This window comes from Aplysia californica, unplaced genomic scaffold (assembly GCF_000002075.1).
Source record: "Aplysia californica isolate F4 #8 unplaced genomic scaffold, AplCal3.0 scaffold00112, whole genome shotgun sequence".
Classification (NCBI taxonomy): domain Eukaryota; kingdom Metazoa; phylum Mollusca; class Gastropoda; order Aplysiida; family Aplysiidae; genus Aplysia; species Aplysia californica.
Window position 1 is genome coordinate 195,377 of NW_004797382.1, and position 7,312 is coordinate 202,688.

Sequence of the window (7,312 nt, forward strand, 5' to 3'; positions counted from 1 at the left end):
TTCTTCTTCTTCTTCTTCTTCTTCTTCTTCTTCCACTCCCTTGCTCAGATAATCATTAAGAAAGGACTAAAACTTTTGGACTTCCTGCTCCAGAAGTAAAAATCATACCCATTGACCACAAAAACACAAACGCGCGCGCGCGCGCACACACACTCACACACACACACACACACACACACCGGACTCGTAATCGTGAGGTTTAGGGGTCGGGGGTTCGAGCCGCGGGCCCGACGTTGTGTCCTTGGGAAAGTCACTTTACACTAATTTTCCTCACTTCACCCAGGTGGAAATGAATACCCGGCCATAGACAACGAAAGATCTTGTCAGTATGTTGTTAGCGTTTTAGCGCCTATAAATGGCTGCTTGCACTGTATGCTTCTCAGGCAGTTGAGTTTGTTTCAGAATGCTTTCAGGTCTTCTTGGGTAATAGTACAGATTGTGAAGCCCATAGAGCTTGCTTTTGAGCGGGGATTTGCGCTACATGCATATATACAAATGCTATTTATTTTTAAAAATCCAGCAGAAGGCAAGGGGAAAACACTGCTGTATTTTTTTCAAAGAAGGGCATGGATCAACATCTTTTGTATACTCAAATCAATTAAAAACGCCGTACTTTTCAAATGGACAGAACGTTTCACAAGTCATGTGTTTGATGAAAAGTACAACGAACTGTAAGCTATTGTCCACCTTCTGGCCATTACACAAACGTTCATTTATTGGTGTGGTCATCTTTTATGTTGGGACATGCGCAAAACATCATAAAACATTTTATTTTAATTTTAATATCTATATGTTGTGGTTTCCTGTTGCAATAAATCAACCGGGATTGCTCTTATGTTTTGTAACTTCTCTTAATTAACAGAGAGAAAGAAAACGAGTTCAGTTCTTAAATTAATCTCCTGATTATACTCCTAACTGTATGCCAAGGGTGAGCACTGAGGAGCGCAACCGCGCCATTGGAATTCTCATCGCCAGTGTAAGTCAAAGGCGCGTCGCAGCACGGTTTAATGCCGATCAACGTACAACTGGAAGGCTACAGGAACGTTTCCAGACAACTGGAAGTGTCGCCGACCAGAGGTGGGGCAACTAATGGTAACGACCACATAACAAACGTATCTAATGCCACCGAAGAGATCGTTTTCTTCCTGCCACCGTAACGGCCAGAGACAAAGAGAACTAGATGGACCGTAAGTGCAGTCACCATTCGGCACCGATTGACAAAAGCAGGTTTATGAAACTGTAAACCCTACGAAGGCCCCATGCTTCCTGCTGCACACCGACAAGCTTGTGAAGACTGGTGCAACCAACACTCAAAGTGAACGCCAGGAGACTGGGGCGGAGTTGTTTCCTGACGAGTCTTGATTCTGCGAAATAGAGAAGTGTAGGCCAACCATCGGGTCGTCAATGTGATGCAATTTCGTTATGGACTGATCGCAGAATGGAAAAGCATACCATCGAGAACCATTCCAAATCTTACTAGACCCTATGTCTACGCAGTGTCTAACATCCATTACCATTGCAGCGCAATGCCGCCATACTCGCTATTGTACTTTTGTGAATGGGGGTATGTTGGACATCGCATGACACAAACACTCAAACCTGGATTGGACCCCTTATTCTGTTCAATATCTGTTGGTATTAAAACCTCACACCTCCGTGTAAACACTTGTTTCAATCCACTTCATAGTTTTCATTCCAAGCGTATTTCTGTAAGGGAGGCGTTTTTGATGGAGTTGGGTATAATATACATTCTAAAACTTGTTTTACTCTGCATGTTTAAGAAATCTGGTGAAATAACGCATCCTTGCCTCATTCCTCATTCAAGCTGCGTATATTTGCCACATTCTCCATCAATTCTTAGGGCAGCGTTTTGGTCCCTGTATAAATTCTAAAGCATTCTGAGATCGTTTCCATATTGAATGTTCAGCTCTTCCATAATCTCAAAAAAGCTCATCGTGTATAACTTTATCGAAAGCCTTTAAATATTTTATGAAACAATATTTTTTTACGAACCTTTTTATGCTTTAATACATCCTTTGATTAACATTGTTAGGGTGAATGTAGCGTAGATTCCCCCCCCCCCCCCTCATTCTTCCTATTAGTCCTCGCAGCAAGAATTTTATAAGATTAATAACACTCTGGGGTTAATGCTCTGTGCTCCTCGCACAAAAATGTGATGTTATAGGTAAAGCCATAAAAACTGAATATATCATATTATTTTCTGGAATCTTACTACTGTCACAGAATTTAAGAGCATTGTGTTATTTCACAGCCTAGCCTAGTTCTTTTATTGTGACAAACACTTTAACTGGGATATTTTCTGGCCATATGACTTTGCTTTGCTTCATTTTCTGAACCGCACCTTGTACTTCAGTTTTCAGTATTAGTGGTCCACTTATGTATTTCTTTATTACCGCTTTTCTCCTCCATAAGTAACTTCAAAATGTTCTATGTACTCTGACCATGTTTGAAGCATCCCCACTTGTTCACAAAAATCTCTCCTCCTTTTGATTGCATAGATCTGCACCCGGTATTGAGCATCGTTTTATCCCACTTACTTCTTTGATTTTGGGATGCTGAATTTGCTGTCTTTGTTTTGGTGCTTCTCTATTTGTTGACATTTATCATTTATCCATTTATTGTCCTCTCACTACATTTGTTCTTTATTGCCCTTTTTTAAAATGTGAGGCAGCGTGATGGAATCAGGCTCTTGTCAATTTTTGGGCATGTAGAGTTATTGGTATCATCTTAAAGCTTGTTCACTTGTCTTTATTTGGTTTTTTAAAAATCCATTTATCTTGAATATAAGTCTAGATATTTGTGAATGAAGGAGGTGGGGGTCACCTGTTTTCAGAGGTAAAATTAGTGAGAAAATGGCCCCCAAAGATTAGTTATTTCCTTTGCCTAAGAGTCTGTGGTAACTGAAAATTTACATTTTTTGCACCTTTAAAAAACGTTTATCAGAAAAATCCACTCAGAAATGAATTATTTAATGGGCATGAAAGGTGCTGACCCAAAAAAAAATTTTTTAAATAAAAATTCACAAACCTGCGGAAAATTGCAAATTTCTTCACTTAGATTATTTTGACGAGAGCCTGATTCCACCACGCTGCCTCACAAATGTTATACGTTTCAACATTTTATTTTGTCCGCCTTCTCTCTTAGTTCTAACATTAGTTCTGATATATCTTGGGTTATCCATTTTTATTTGTTTTGTAACCTCAGTCCACCTTCTGCGTGACCTTCGTCTTCTTTTATAGTAAATTATAGCCTGGGTGCTTGGTGTTTTAGGCTCTCGAGGCTGGCTGACTAGGTGACAAACGTAACAGGTGGCCAAAACAGTTTTATTCTCTTTCTATGAAATGTAGGCTGGACTCAGTGCCAATAGTTGCTCTTGCTTCTTCATTTCTCTGCCCGTCTCGTCTTGTGATGTTACATGTTTTGCGGAGACATTAATTCATTTCGCATGCAATGATTTTGCTTTCATGGGTTTTACTTATTGTCCAGTTCTGGCACTGATAGCATAATTATAGTTTAAATACTGAAGTGAAAAGCTGCCTCGTGGAGATGTTTGGATGAGATAGAAGGGATGCAAGATGTCAGGTGACCGTGTTGGCTTTTGGAGTTCGCATTTCTATTTAAAATTCAGGGACACCATCTTGAAAATCCTTTAAAAATGTTGTTAATTATAATGTGCCTACTGAAGGAAAGATTCATATGAGATAGGCTGACGTCTATCTGATTCTTTCTCTCACTCCGAATTTACTGCCAAACAAGTCGGCTTTCGCTACCGTAGTGCGGTCAAAAATTCGGGGGCGCAGCTTATCCTCAAATATCTCTTAAACGGGTAATTCTGTGATATCCATACTTTGCACAGCAGTTTGTATCAATATGTCTTAACGTAATCATATTTTTTCTCAACAATTGAGATAAAATGTTAACAGTTTTTTTCATATATTTATATAAAATACTATAAATTTTCGTCACGCGGAAAATGGGATTGTTCACAGCCATTCCCGCTTCTCTCACAAATTGTATACGCATGGCCTACGTCATAGCTCATCAATGACTCTTTTAGAGGCAAGACTTGTTCGAAGAAATCGATTTTACAGTGAACACATTTTTTGTCACTTATTAAAGGTTCTCGAAGCATGCCTTCAATAAGATAGTATCACGATTTACAAAACATGACAGGCTTGCCTTTATAAGCGATATTGCCCCAGCTGCAAACGTTTTAGAATAATACTTATGTAGAAACCACCCATTTGGATTTTTTATTCAGTACTTATGAAGGAATTTTCTAGAATACAGCTAACGGGGGTTTACTAAAATATTGACCTGTCAAGACAAATTGGTGCAAGTCATTGTGCAAAAACTAGAGAGTCTATGTTCGATAGTTTAGAAAATATTCAACCGTAAGATAAGATAATACTTTTTTTGTCCCTTAGGTAAATTTGTCTTAGCTGTACAGGACAGTAAAAACACATGTAAATATACATAAAGTTTTAAACTAGGTATTGCTGTCATTAAAATTCAACATGAAAAGAAAAGTAAAGCTGACAAATGTACATTTAACATTAGATGCATTATTCAACCATAATATATTCAGGAATTTAATTACTTAAGACCTTCAGAGTTATATACAGATACGTACTTGAAAAACACATTTATGTTTATTCTAACACTTATGCTAGATGTTTTAAAAAAATATCTTTCTTTCTTTGTTTTTAGAGGTACATATCTGTCGCTGCGTGATCTTACAGTTGCGCCACGAATTTTTGATCGAACTATAGAGTGCCCTATTTTTCCGTTACATCTGTGCCCGCAATCTGAGGGGTGTGTACACGCACACTTCATGCTCGGAGACGAAACAGGCTCAGATCACCAAGGAAGTATCCATCCGGAGCCCGTTGCAGGCACGTTTTTGTTTCTCTATTAATAACTAATTGCCTCGTGAGAAACACGGCACGACTTCGTTGTCAGCATGTGGCAAAAAAAACAAAAAACACCAGCACGTCTCTAAGTCTCAGGGACAATCAGTTTGGAGGTATCCCAGTTCAAAGTTTTAACTCACTCTAGCTCTGTCCCCGAGGTTTTATGCACCTCGCATAATTTAGCAAAATTTGATCTTTTTTTTTGCACAATTTCCGATTATTTTCCTTTATCGTTCTTTGTTAAGATTAACTGAACCACATAATTTTACATTTTTGGGCTCAGTTTGCATAATTTCAGAATTTTTTTTGCTTAAAACCAATGGGACAGCTAACTTCCTCAAGCGAAGAGCAAAATGAATATGACTGGATTTCAGAAAATAAAGGAACACGAGTTTTAACTTTTACGTACTATGACAACACCTACTTTCAGAGGCAAACTATCAGGTGGTTTCGACATTTACACGCATGGCATGTCACCAGCTCGCCAGTAAAGCACACGTTAGAAAAATGTCAGGATACAAGGCAAGAGGAAGACCACAGAAGACCTGGATCCAAGGTGTTAAGGATACCCTGAAGACCCACAACATTCCACCCAGACCGGCCATCAAGTTTGCTAGAGACAGGAAGCTCTTTCTCCCCTCGACGCCCTAGATGGTACAAGAGAAAGGATAAAGTTAAGTAAGATTGTAGTGGGAGTACGAAAAGGGAGAGGAAAGGGGAGAGGAGGGGGGGGGGGGGGCTGGGGGTTCCAACACTGTGACTTCAAGTACTATAGTACAGATTTAGAGTTGCAATTTTGTGTGTGCGTGGGGTGGGGGTGGGGGTGGGGGTTAGGGGGGGTTGTTGTTGTCGCTGTTGTTGTTGCTGTAGTTGTTGTTGTTGTCGTTGTTGTTGTTGTTGTTGATGATGTTTTCAAGGATTTCATAATTATCGCTACTGCCGTTGTTGTTGTTGTTGTTGATGTTGTTTATGCTGCAGCTGTTGCCGTTAAACATTTACATATACATTTTTAGTTTCTTAATCTTCCCCGGGGACGGGATGCACCCATCGTTTCAACCGTTTACGCCCAATCCCTTATTTCCATCACTTACAGATTGCCGACAGTTCAGATTCCATGTCCTAATAATGTCCTGCTTTTGGCACAAGATTTTGTTCCATGTATTGCTATCATCATCCGGTGCCTTGCCGACTGGCGTGGGCGATCATGGACCTCCACTTCACTCTGTCTTGCGTTGCAGCAATGGTGTCTGTTTTTCTTGCTGCTCCTAGCCATGTTGTCATCTTGTTCAGTATCTTTTCCCTCTGTCTGCCTCTGCCTCTCTTTCCATCTAACTTGCCTTTTGTTACAATATATCATTCCCCAATGCTTCTTTCCGCATTGTGTGTCCGAAGAAATTTGCCTGTCGCTTTCTTATATTCGTCATAAGCTGTCTTCTACAATTTGCTTCAACCAAGACTTCTTCGTTTGTTTTTCTAGCTGTGTCCATGGGATACGTAGCATGTGTCTTACGAACCACAACTCTATCGCCACAATTGTTATGTATTGCTTTAGTGCGGTCAAAAATACGTGGCAATACCTCTTTAACGGGTGGATCAAAGTCATCCATATTTTCCACAACAGTTTGTATCAATTTCTCTTAGCTTTGTAATATTTTCCCACAGCTATTGAGGCTAGATTAAAACATTAGTCTTCCTAAATTTGTGTAAATTGCTATAAATCTCTTTCACGAGAAAAATGTGATTGTTCACAGCATTTCCCGCAAACGTCACAGCTCACCAATGAAACATTTTAGGGGCAAAACTAGTTACAAGAAAATAATTTTATAGTAAACACATTTTTTGCACAGAAGGTTTTCAGGACATGCATTCAACAAAGATAGTGTTGCAATTCGACAAAAAAATGACAGAATTGCTTTTATACGATATTGCTCCAGCTGTAAACATTTTAAAATCCTTAGAAACCACCCACTTGGATTTTTAAAAATGAATATTTATTAAAGAATTGTCTAGAATACAGCTAACAGATGTTCACAAAATATTGATCTGTTAGGAGAAATCGACACAAGTGATTGTGCAAAAGCTGGAAGAGTCGTTGTTCGATAGCTGAGGAAACACTTGACTGTAGTTGCGCAACGAGATTTTGATCGGACTATAACAATAGTGCAACTCTTCTTTTCTTCATAATCGCAAATACACTGCCCTTCTCTTCTAGACAAACTTTCAGATGGTTCTAAAGCCGAGGACGCGTCCAAATCCCCCGTAGAAACACCCCAAGTACTTCCTAAATTGATGATATCTGTTCCACTCATTAAGATATATCTATGAAGAGGTTACAAAAGAAGTTTTTTTTTAAAAAGGGGTGGGGGTGTGTGTGGGGG